Source organism: Petromyzon marinus, chromosome 75, assembly GCF_048934315.1.
Source record: "Petromyzon marinus isolate PM22_M1 ecotype Great Lakes invasive population chromosome 75, UKy_Petmar_22M1.pri1.0, whole genome shotgun sequence".
NCBI lineage: Eukaryota > Metazoa > Chordata > Hyperoartia > Petromyzontiformes > Petromyzontidae > Petromyzon > Petromyzon marinus.
In genome coordinates this window covers 1,318,811-1,332,225 of record NC_133741.1, presented here as the reverse complement: position 1 = coordinate 1,332,225, position 13,415 = coordinate 1,318,811, and positions in this window count along the sequence as shown.

Genomic DNA, 13,415 nt, shown 5'->3' with positions numbered 1-13,415 from the left:
ATCTCTGTTTGGTGAGTCTATGTGTTTCTATTTACGGGTCTCTGAGTGTATGGGACTCTATGTGGTGCATCTATGGCTCACTGTATGGTGAGTTTATGGGTCCTTTGTCGTGAATATATGGATCTCTTTTTGAGGAGTCTATGGGTCTCTGTGTAATGAGCCTATGGGCCTCTATGTATAAGTTTACGTGTCTCTGTCCCTGTGTGGTGAGTCTATGGGTCTCTATTTATGGGTATCTGATGAGTATGGATCTCTGTGTGTTGCGTCTATGGGTCTCTGTGTCATGAGTCTATGAGTCTCGTTCTGGTGAGTCTATGGGCCTTTGTGGTGAGTCTGTGGGTCTCTATGTGTGAATCTACGTGTATCTGTGTGTCGAGTCTATGTATCTCTGTGAGGTGTCTATGGGTCTCTGTGTGATGAGTCTGTGGGTCTCTGTCTGGTAAGTCAATGGTGATGATGGTGATTATGGTGGTGGTGTTAGTCACGATGTTAATGCCACCACTCTGCCCTGTCTGACTCGCGTCACAGCCGCTCATTCACCCACACTCACTCATCCACCAACTCACTTTCCCACCAACCCATTCACTCCCTTGCCCATTCATTCATCATGATACCTGCCCACTCACTTAGCTACTCACTAACTTAATAACACACCCACCCACACACCAACCCACACACTTTACCATCCATCCTCCCACCAACCCACTCTCCATTATGAACCCCACCGACACAGCCATTATGAACCCCACCCACACGGCCATCGTGAACCCCACCAACACGGCCATTATAAACCCCACCGAAACGGCTATTGGGAACCCCATCCACACGACCATCGTGAATCCCCACGAGCCAGGCTCTACTCGCGAAACATTGCAACATTATATTGAGTCCTCGAGGGTTTATAAAGCGAGATACAAACAACGACATACAACAATGATATATATACATTATAACTTTTTATAGATCCTAACTCTTAACACATCACATGGTCAGGCAGGCTCTGGCCATTGTCTGCACCAGGCCTCCCCCTTCGTCTCCACTCCCTGGGGGGCGGCTGCCCCCCTCCCCCCACCCCTCCATGTCCTGGAAACCGCTGGCGAGGTCATCCACTTGAGGACTGCCATTGGATGAAAACTCGCATGGGTGGGAGCCTGGGGTAACGGTGCCTGGATGCGCTACTAGGCTAGTCCCGTGTGGTGTGCATGTGGTGAATGTAGTGTGTGTATGTGTGGTGTGAGTGTGGTGAGTGTGTGTACGTGTGGTGTGAGTGTGGTGTTCGTGCATGTAGTGTGTGTGTGTGTGCTGCGTGTGGTCAGTGTGGTGAGTGTAGTCTGCGAGTGTAGTGTGTGTGGGGAGTGTGGTGAGTGTAGTGTGTGTGCGTGTTGTGTGTGTGGGGAGTGTGGTGAGTGTAGTGTGTGTGCGTGTGGTGTGTGTGTGGGGAGTGTGGTGAGTGTAGTGTGTGTGTGTGTGGTGCGTGTGGTGAGTGCAGTGTCCAGTCCATTTCTGGTGTCTGCTCTTCAGTCTTCTGCCACAGCCTGTTCCATGGTGGTGAGTGTTGTCAGTGTGGTGAGTGAGTGTGGTGTGTATCTGTGTGTGTAGGATGTGTGTGGTATCATGCGGGGGTGGGTGGTGGGTGCATGGTGCTGCTTGTGGTGGTGGTTGGCACCGACTCCACCACTACCACCACCCCTTACTGTGTGGTGGGTCGGCCACCACACAGCAGCATGCGGCGGAGAAACGAGCGGAATGAGCGGAGCGCCCTGCCCACACACACCAGGCCCCCTCGCTTCCTCTTCTCCTGCTCCTGCTGCACCTCCTCCATCTTCTCCTCGTCCTCCTTGTTGTCCTCCTTCTGTGCCTTGTCCTCCCCCTCCTCCTCCTTGTCGTTATTCTTCTTCTTGTGCTCCTCCTTGTCGTCATCCTCCTTGTCGTCATCCTTCTCCTTGTCATCGTCCTCCTCCTTGTCATCCTCCTTGTCATCCTCCTTGTCATCCTCCTTGTCATTGTCCTTGTCCTCCTCCTTGTCGTCATCCTTCTTGTCTTTGTCCTCCTCGTCCTCCTTGTCATCCTCCTTGTCGTTATGCTTCTCCTTCTCGTCATCATCTTCGTCGTCCTCCTCGTCATCCTTCTCGTCCTCAGACTCTTCCTTATCTGTCTCCATCTTCTCCTCATCCCCTGTCTTCTTCTCCACCTCCGTCGCCACCACCTCCTTCTTCACCACCTCCTCCATATCCTCCGCCCTATCTCCCGAGTTCTGGGCGAGCGGTGAGGATGTTGATGATGATGATGGGGGCTGCTCCGGCTCCGCACTGTGGAGAGAGATGCAGCACCACAGCAGTGCTCCAGCATACCGCGACTACAGCCAGAGGTCCAAATTTTGATTTAAAGCTTTCGTGACTGCAGGGATTCATATTCTTGGTTCTTTCGGTAAAGTCACGTAGAAGGGAAACAATAAAAGAATAAAAATATAAAACAATACAATTCTCACGACGTTTCGACTGCAACACAAGCAATCATCATCAGGTGTGAAAACCACAGCAAGAACATTTGAAAAAAGTTGCGGTTTTTTAACGTTAGCACCACGGAGAGCGATTTGACAGTTTGTTCAGATGGACGAGTCCATCTATGTTCGGAAAAGAGGAGGCGGGAGACGAAAATAATGGATGTGGTCTGAAAGCCACCTTAAGCGTGATCCAATCAATTAAGACCCGAAATGGTTGATCAAATCCTTCCAATGATTGCTAAGCCAGAATCCATCTTCTCGGTTGAAATTGTCTCTGTGTTTGTATATGTGGATAGCCTCATGAACGAATCTCTCATGGTAGCCAGATGGCTTGCAAAGAACCTCTGTCTCGGAGAAGTCAATGTCATGTGAGCCTACTGAATTATAACAGGGATCTGCTACGGCCGAGGTGTTGGTCCTACCGTGTTTCAGGTCTGCTTTGTGTTCATGAATGCGGTCCAAGACATGTCGTTTGGTTTCTCCAATGTAACTACTACCACAGAGGCAACTTCGTTTGTAGACCCCAGGGTACTGTATGTCCGGAATCACATCTTTTTACAGACGGAACCAGATCACGGATTTTATGTAATGTGTTGAATCGGACCTGGATCTTGTGTTTATTCAAGATTTTGGAGATCTTTTTTGTGATCCCTGCAATGTAGGGTAAAGTTATGGTTTTGAAAGGCTCCTCAAGAGGGTCCTTCTTCATGGTTGGAGTGATAGCTTTACGGATTGTGTAGTCGGAATAACCATTAGCCTTAAGAGCTTGGTGTACGTGCTTGAGTTCACTGGCTATGTGTTCCTGGTCGGATATGCATTGGGCTCTATGGTGCAGAGTCTTGATGAGGGAATTCTTCTAGGATGGATGGTGGTGGGAATCCGGTTTCAGGTAAGCATCCGTATGGGTATCTTTCGAAGAATTTTTCTAGAGCAGGCCGGCCATGTGGCCAGATGACAAAAGTGTCATCCACATACCTCTTCCATAAGGTTGGGTGCAGAGTGGCAGTCTGGTTGGCGTCAGTCTCAAATTTCTCCATGAAAATGTTGGCTACAACCGGAGATAGGGGGGAGCCCATTGGGGTGCCCTCAGTTTGCTTGTAGAAAGTTCCATTCCAAGTGAAGTATGTATTGGTTAAGCAGTGTGTCACCAGGGGGGGTACCTCAGTGTTTAGTCGTTGATGAACCAAGTCTTCAATGATTGCGATGGTGTCAGGTACAGGAACTTTGGTGAATAAGGAAACTACATCCAAACTGACAAGCAGGTCGTCTGGGGACAGGGAAATACCCTTGATTGTTGATACCGCAGAGGTGGTTTTTCCAGTGAAAGGCCGCAGGATTTCAGACAGAAAACGAGCCAGTTTGTAGGTGGGGGAGTTGATAGTAGAGACGATGGGACGAAGTAGTGTATCTACTTTATGTATTTTTGGTAAGCCGTATGATCTTGGTCGCCTGGCAGCAGAAGGTTTCAACAAGAACTGTTTGGTTTGATCAATTAATGCGGTTGAATCAGAAATGATTTTGTTGGTTTTTATGATGAGGCTGTTGGTGGGATCTCTTTGTATTTTTTGTATAGCTGCCATCGTTGAGTAATTCTTGAATTTTGTTGTTATATTATATATTTTATATTATATTTTATCCATGATGACAGTGGCATTGCCCTTGTCGGCTGAGAGGATGACAATGTCATCCCTCTTTTTTAATTTATATAATTCAAAACGCTCATCTTTACTGAGGTTGCTAGCTGGCATCTTAGCGTTTTTGAGGGTTGCAGTGATTTCAGATATTGCTATGTCTGCAGCGATGTGACCCAGGCCCTTGAGAGCCACGTCTACTTGGGCAATGATATCATTAACTGGTATGTGTTTAGGTGTGACTGCAAAAGCTGTCAATCCAACCATGAAGAAGGACCCTCTTGAGGAGCCTTTCAAAACCATCACTTTACCCTACATTGCGGGGATCACAAAAAAGATCTCCAAAATCTTGAATAAACACAAGATCCAGGTCCGATTCAACACATTACATAAAATCCGTGATCTGGTTCCGTCTGTAAAAAGATGTGATTCCGGACATACAGTACCCTGGCGTCTACAAACTAAGTTGCCTCTGTGGTAGTAGTTACATTGGAGAAACCAAACGACATGTCTCGGACCGCATTCGTGAACACAAAGCAGACCTGAAACACGGTAGGACCAACACCTCGGCCGTGGTAGATCCCTGTTAGAATTCAGTAGGCTCACATGACATTGACTTCTCCAAGACAGAGGTTCTTTGCAAGCCATCTGGCTACCATGAGAGATTCGTTCATGAGGCTATCCACATATACAAACACAGAGACAATTTCAACCGAGAAGATGGATTCTGGCTTAGCAATCATTGGAAGGATTTGATAAACTATTTCGGGTCTTGATTGATCACGCTTAAGGTGGCTTTCAGACCGCATCCATTATTTTCGTCTCCCCCCTCCTCTTCTCTGAACATAGATTGACTCGTCCATCTGAACAAACTGTCAAATCGCTCTCCGTGGTGCTAACGTTAAAAAACCGCCACTGTTTTCAAATTTTCTTGCTGTGGTTTTCACACCTGATGATGATTGCTTGTGTTGCAGTCGAAACGTCGTGAGAATTGTATTGTTTTAGCCAGAGGTCCCATTCGCACCCCCACCACCCGCCATTGCCCGTGGGTGGACTAACTGACTGACTGACTCTAAAACTAAACAATTTTTTGTTTATTTTACCAGGTAAGGCCCCACTGAGCTATGTGGCTATCTTTCAGCGAAGCGACCTGGCCATCACAAGTGAAAGCGGCTCAACGAGTGGCTGATATTATCAGCATTGTCACGTGCGAATTCATCATAGCAGCCAAATCCTCTAAATGCATGTTCCTACAGACTCTGAGACCCATAGAAACCCATACTTAAAGAGATCCATACAGACCCACAGAGACCCGTACTCACAGAAGTCCATATATACCCATGGATACTCATACTCACAGAGACCTATAGAGATCCAGAGACTCATATGGAACAATACAGACCCACAGCAACCCAGAGAGACCCATACTGAAAATAAACTTTTTGTATTTCACCAGGTAAGGCCCCACTTAACTATGTCGCTCTTTTTCAGAGAATTTACCTGCCTATCACAGGTGATATCAGCTCAGTTAAATGGCTGATATCATCATCGTCCGGTGGGAATTCATAGCGGCAGCCAAATCCTCGAAAAGCACGTTTCAGTAGACTCGCAGAGACTTGTACAGACCCATACTCAGATACTCATTCAGATCCACAGAGCCCCATACAGACCCCCAGAGACTCATACTCACAGATACGCATACAGACCCACAGAGACCCATACTCGCAGAGACCCCTCCAGACCCACAGAGACCCATACTCGCAGAGACCCCTCCAGACCCACAGAGACCCATACAGACCCACAGAGACCCATACAGACCCACAGAGACCCATACAGACCCACAGAGATCCATACTCACAAAGACCCATACAGACCCACAGAGACCCATACTTGCAGAGACCCATACAGACCCACAGAGACCCATACTCATAGAGACTGATAACGACTCCCAGAGACCCATACTAATAGAGACCTATAGAGATCCAGAGAATCATACAGCACTAAGGGACTCACAGAGACTCACAGCAACCCACAGAGACCCGTACTAAAACTCAGCTTTTAATTTCACCAGGTAATGCCCCACTGAGCTATGTAGATATTCTTCAGAAGCGACCCGCCTATCAAAAGTGATAGCAGCCCAACGAAGTGGCTTATATCATCATCATCAACATCATCGTCTGGATATTCATAGTGACAGCCAAATACTCTAAACGCGTGATGTCGATTCTAAATGTGGAGAAAATTCGACGCAACCACCATGGAAAGAGAGAGCAAGAGACACGGATTCCAAATATACAGCAGCATGCATTGTCAGAGTTGGGATCGAACCCACGACCCCTGCATGCCAGGCGAGATAGTCAACATCTCCATACCACACAGCAGAGAGAGAGGCTTACCGTGGGTCGACAGCTCCAGAGCCAGGAGTGGCGGTGGTGGTGGTGGTGGTAGCGGTGTTGATCATTGTGGCACTGGTGGTTGTGGCGCTGGTGGTGGTGGTGGCGCTGGCGATCCTTTTGGTGGTGGCGGTGGTGGCGCTGTCAGCGATGGCACTGGCGGTGGTGGCGCTGGCAGTGGTGGTGGTGGCGGTGCTGGTGGCGGTGGTGGTGGTGGTGGCGTTGGCGCTGCTGGCGGTGATGGCGGTGGTGGCGGCAGTGTTGGTGGTGGCGCTGGGGATCCTAGTGGTGGTGGTGCTGGTAGCGGTGGTGGTGGTGGTGTTGGTGGTGGTGGTGGTGGCGCTAGTTGTGGTGGTCGTGGTCGCGGTCTGCAGCCAGCTGTGACGCAGCGCCTGTTCGGGCGTCATGCGGATCTTGGGATCCCATCTGTTGAGAGATGGAGGGAGGGGGAGGGATCGCGGGAAGGGGCATGGGGGTGGAGGGGGTAGGGATCAAGGAGGGGGAAGGACAGACGCGTGGTAACGTTCATTATACGTTTGTTCTATGTGTGTCTCTATGGGTCTTTTTGGATCCGTATGCGTCTCTGTAAGTACTGGTCTCTGTGGGTCTCTGTAGGCGTGGGTGGGGGGTAATTATTGGGGGGTGGAGGGGGTGGGAGGGAGTGGTGGTTAGGTGGATGAGAGGGGGTGGGTAGATGTGGGTGGGGATGGTGGGGTGGGAGGGTGTTGGTGGGTGTGGTTCTTATTTGATTTGATTGATTTGGTTGATTTGGTAATAGCTGCTCATTCAGAGGAGGAGTTGGAGACGCTGCTGCTGAGACTGGAGCATGCCACAAAGAGATGGGGCCTTACCATCAGCCCCACCAAAACTAAGCACCTGCCTGGGTATTTTGTACCATCGGACACTCCACCCCCACATCTCCCAATCGGTGATGGGGCAGTTGTGGAGAGAGTGGAGAGTTTCCCATACCTGGGCAGTGTGCTTATGACCGGCTCCAGCTTAACAGCAGAGGTCTCACTCCGAATCAGTCGAGCAGCAATATCTTTTCATCGGTTGCGTAACGCTGTGTGGAAGCTACCTGGTCTGTCGCTCCGCACTAAGCTTCAGGTCTTCTCGGCCACGGTCATTCCCTCCCTTCTCTACGCTTGCAAAACGTGGACCCCCCTAATGGAACATCTTCGCCAGTTAGAAACATTTAGGCTAGCCTACCTACGATCCATCCTGGGTTTAACCAGGCTGGATTGTGTGAGGAGCTCACAAATCCTTGAAAGATCTGGGCAAGGTCTCATCGGTGAGCTCCTCCGGCAGGCAAGGCTGCGTTGGCTGGGTCATGTAGCCCGCATGCCCAGCCACCGCATGCCGAAACAGTTTTTGTTCGGCTGGATCGAGGGGGCTAAACGGGGGCGGCACGGGCTAGAGAAGAGATGGAGTGATGTGGTACAGGAGGACGTGGAGCTGAGTGGACTTGCCGATGACTGGTACCAGCGGTGTCAAGATCGGCCTCTGTGGAGGAGGCTCGTGAAGGATGCTACTGGGCAGTTGGAGGCAGTCGCCCTCCAACAACAATGGAGGGCGGAGGAGCAACGCTCACAACAACGAGCGGAGCGCCGGGTGGCTAAAGCACAGCAGCTTGGCACAGTAGGAGGCACAGGTGGTGCATCAGCCAGTCATCTCAGTCATCTTAGTCAGTCGACCCGTGGCACTTGGGTCTGCCCCGTGACCTCCTGCCCGCGGGCGTTCGACGCTTCACGTGGCCTCAAGGTGCACATGGCCTGGCACAAGCGTCGTGGTGACGTCACCGCCACTTAGTGGTGAATCGCGGTTGTTGTTGGTTCTTACCGCAGGCAGCAGCTGATGAAGTTTATCAGCTGTTGGCTGTGTCCCCAGAGTATGCGTTCCAGGGGGTACCTTCTCAGTATCCGTCGCTTTTCTGGGCTGTACGGTTTGCCCCGACGGTCTGCAGGTGGCACAGAGAAAGAGATAGACAGAGAGAAACACAGAGTCACCAACCACCATGTCGCCCACTGACCTGTCTACCCACCCACCTACCTATGAATCCACTCGCTCACCTATCCACCAACCCATTCGCTCACCTACCTACCAACCCACTCATGTACCCAGCAAACCACTCACCTCCCCACTAACCCACCCAGCTACCGAACTACCCACCCACCAACCTACCCACCCACTCCCCCACCACTCCCCCACCCACCCTGCCACCCCCTCTGCCACCCACTCCCCCACCCACTCCACCACCCACTCACCCACCCATCCACCGACCTAATTACCGATCTACCCACCCATCCACGTACCTACTCACCCACCGAGCTACTCATCCATTCACACACCAAACCACTCACCCACCTATCCACTCACTCACCTACTCATCCACCCACTCCCCACTCAGCCACCCGCTCCCCCACTCACCCACCCATGTTCAGACCCAACCACCTATTCACCCACTTACCCACCGACTCATTCACCCACCCGCCTACCGACTCACCCACTCATCTAGCCACACACCCACTCACCAAACCCACCTACCGACCTACTCACCCACCTACCCACGCAGTCACTCACTCACCCGCCTACAGATCCACTCACGCACCCATCCACCTTCCGACACACCCACTCACTCAAACACCTACCGACACACCCATTCACCCACCTAACCACTAACTCAAACACCCATTCACCCATATATCCACGCACTCTCCAACCTACGGACCCACTCAACCACTCACCCATCGACCATACCTACTCACCTACCCACCCACTCACCAAACCTATGGTTCTTGATGACCACAGGGGGATACTGAGTGGCCCAAACAACAACAGCATCAGTGCCACCCCGTGAAACTGAATCCGGGCGCCACGGTGGCTAGCAGATGTTGACTACCTCGCATAGTATGGAGGAGGTTGTTGGTTCAATCCCAACCCTGACGATGCTTGCTGTATATTTTAAGTTTGCATCTCTCTCTCTCCCCTTGGTGATCGCGTAGATTTTTCTCCAGGTCCTCCGGTTTATTCCCCTCCACATTTAGAATCGACATACGTTTAAGAGTATTTGGCTGCTGCTATGAATGCCCACGTAACGATATCAGCCACTTCTGTCGAGCTATTATCATTTGGTGATAGCTATGTCACTTCTGAAAAAAGAGCTGCATAGCTCAGGGGGGCATCAAACCGTTCAAAATTAAAATAGTTTAGTGTTAGTGTAGTGAATAACTTCTGAGACACTAATAAGTAGGAGGCAACATACATTCATTCTACACTTTTAGAAACTGTTCACACACGGGATAACTACAAACAGGTCAGAGCAGCCGGCTCGCTGTTTGAACCACGACGCCGGAGACGAAGACTTAGCACGTTGGATTCCATTCCACCAACAGATAGCCCCTATCCAGCCTCGGTACTTCCCTTTTATGTCCTCCGGCGTGGCCTGGCTCCGCCCCCGGCTACGCCCCCTTCTGGAACCTACCAGAAGGTTCTGGGCCACCTTCCATGTGTCCCCTGCCTGGCTCCGCCCTTGGCTACGCCCCCTTCTGGAACCCACCAGAAGGTTCTGGGCTATACCCCACGTGTCCCTCAGTCAACTTTGCCCCACATCCCTTACCCAGGCCTATCAAGTGCTCCGCCAGCCGGCCGGGGTGCTACGTCCGCATATGCCCCTCTCTGCCAGCAGCCAGCGCCACGCACCCTAGTGACCCACTCCATGGCATTCCATGCTCGGCTGGCAAGTCGGCTGTTACGCCCATATTTCCTCTATGTCAGTAACCAGTGCTACGCGCCGTAGTGACCCATTCTATGTAACTACAATAGTATGGGCCTGTGGGTTTCTGTGGGTGTCTATGGTTCTATATGCGTCTCTGTCTCTATAGTTTTCTTTGAGTATGGCTCTATATGAGTATGGGTTTCTGGTTCTGTATAAGTCTGTAGAACTGTGCATTTAAGAGTATTTGGCTGCCACTATAAATTACCATGCCATGATGATTATGATATCAGCCACTTCGCTGAGCTGCTATCACTTGTGATGGCCAGGTCGCTTCTGAAAAAAGAGCTATGTATCTCAGTCGGGGCCTTATCCCTGGTAAAATACAAAAAGTTTATAGTTTTAGCTTGCTCCCGCCCACCGCCAACCCTTCAACTCACCAAAGTATTGATTTCTGTAGGGGGCTCCATCCACCAAGCATCTTGGGGGCTTCCCGAGAATCTGCAGACACGGGGTTTACAGACAGAGACAAAAGGGTCACAACAGTCTTAGCCTCGACAGAGCCCTGTTTTTAGTAGCGAGTTAGCAGCAGGACTGCCTAGCAATGCCGGCACTGTGGCACACACATAGACTATCTGAGTGCGTGTGTGTGGAGTGTCGTGGTTAGAGCGCTGCACTATCAACCTGGCGACCCAGATTCCATTCTCGCTCGCAGCTAACACAAATGACGATTTTTGAACCGGTCCTGGGCCTCCCCTAGGTAGACTCAGCCTCAAATGAGTACCTGGTGCGATGTGTAAACATTGTCAATGGGGAGACAAAGGCGGCCGGGCGAGGTGTTGACCACCCATCTCCTCGTGTGCTGTGCCTGCTCTTATAGGTTCTCGCTAAAAGCACTTGCCCCAACAGTCTGTTATAGGCTATACGGGGAATCATCGGCTTTAGCTTGTGTACACACAGTGTGAAAAGACAACGATCTTTGATCCCGTATGCACAAAGTCAAAGAGCCCCGTATTGCCTTGTATGTGTATATATTGAACTTCTTTCGGACCATACGTAGCCAACCATGCTAATTGGAGGTGTGGGGGAAGGACAATGAACTAAACACAAAAAGCGGTTTAGTTAACAGATTTTTGGGGGGGGCAAGTGCTTTTAGCAGAGAGAGATCAGACCGGACCAGACTGGACCGGACTGCCCCGGACCGCCCCGGACCGCCTGCTCCGTTACCTCGATGCAGCAGGGGAGGTGGTCCTCGTTGCTCAGCGACGAGAAGAGCTCCCTGCCGGTAACCAACTCGGCCACGGTGCAACCCAGGGCCCACATGTCGATGGCATAGGTGACAAGGTAGCCCAGCAGCAGCTCCGGGGCCACGTAGAACCGTGTCCTACCCACGTGTGGGGCTGCAGCAATAACAACAACTATAAATATATACGTACATGTGTGTGTGTGTCATCATATGTCTGTGGCTGGGTAGCAGTGGTGTAGCGGTTAGCACTACGCTACGCTACGAACTCTGGCGGAGACTCGAGTTGGATTCCCCTTCATGGCCAGTTACGGTTGTCTGAACCGATCCTGTGCCTCCCCGAGGTCGACTCAGCCTCAGATGAGTACCTGGTGTGGTGTGTAAACATCGCCACTGGGGAGATGAAGTTGGCCGGACGTGTTGCTGGCTACTCATCAAATCATGTGCCGTGTCAGCTTTCATAGGCGCTACTTGCTAACAGCACTTCGTCCTACAGTCTGTTAAAGCTATACACTCATCTGTCAGTCATCTTAGTCAGTTAAGCGCATGGCACCTGCTGGGTCTGTCCTGTGGCCTCCTGCCAGCGTTGCATTCAACACTAAATTTTGCCTGAAGGTGCACATAGCCTGACACAGACGCCGTAGTGACGTCACCACCACTTAGTAGCAAATGGTGGTTGTTTTTTCACCGTGTGTGTGTGTCTGTGTGTCTCTGTCTTTGTGTGTGTGGGGAGAGGTGGCTGCAGCGGTTTGCACACTGCATTACAAACCCGGTGACTCGAGTTTGATTTCTGCTCATAGCCGACATCAACACTGGTGACGATTATCTGAACCGGTCCTGGGCCTCCGATAGGTCGAATGAGCCTCAAATGAGTACCTGGCTGCGGCGTGTGTAGTGAACATCGACACTAGGAAGACAAAGGGTGCTGGACACCCACTCCCTCGTGTGTAGTGCCGGCCTTCATAGCTGCTACTCGCTAAAACCGCTTGCCTCTACAGTCTGCTTAGGCTACACAGGGGATCTTTGTCTTTGTGGAACTCAAAGAGCTTTGATCAACATCATCAACACACAGTCACATGTACACACATATACTCACATATAGATATACCCACACACAGACACTCACACACAGACACCCACATACACATACAGAGTCAGAGACAAAAAAACAAAGACACGCCACTCACGTTGACTGTACATGAAGAAGCTGCACCCAAAGTCTGTGACCCTCACGGTGCCAGCCACAGTGTCTTTGACCAGAATGTTGTCCTGTACGAAGAGGAGAAGCAGGAAGGGGATTGACACTCGAGAGGTTATGGGGATAGCATTCAGCCAGCAGTGGATCGATGACGCACCGCCACAATACATGTATACACACAGGCAGTCCTTGAGTTACGAAACGGGCTATGTTCCTGAGATCCATTCGTAAAGTTGGATTTGTTCGTACGTCAGAACTCGCCAATTAATTGTACGTACAGTCAGTCATAAGATGTGTTGCGGTTCCACTAATGAAGTCATAAATTAGATGAAATGTTGTACATGATGCATCAAACGAACGTCAAATCCTTGAACCACCCCTCTGGCCAGTACCAGTGCAAAAATAAATTGGTGTTATTTTCACTTACATTTAGTCGGAATGGTTTCACTGTTGTGGGTCATGTGGGATGCTGAGACTTTTTACATCTTTGTGGAGGATCGCTCCGCCGAACAAAATAGTTCCGTGGTTCAGTTCACAAGTCATGAGTCAGACGTCTTACGGTGGTCCGTTCATTCATTGCGGATGTTCGTGAGTGTGGACGTTTGTTAGTGCGGACGTGCATGAATGCGAATGTTCATATCTCGGGGACTGCCTGTACTAAACAGGGGAATCAGATGGAGAGAACGCATCGACCCTGCGATCCCTGTGACTGGGATTTCTCTGTGCTACGAGTCC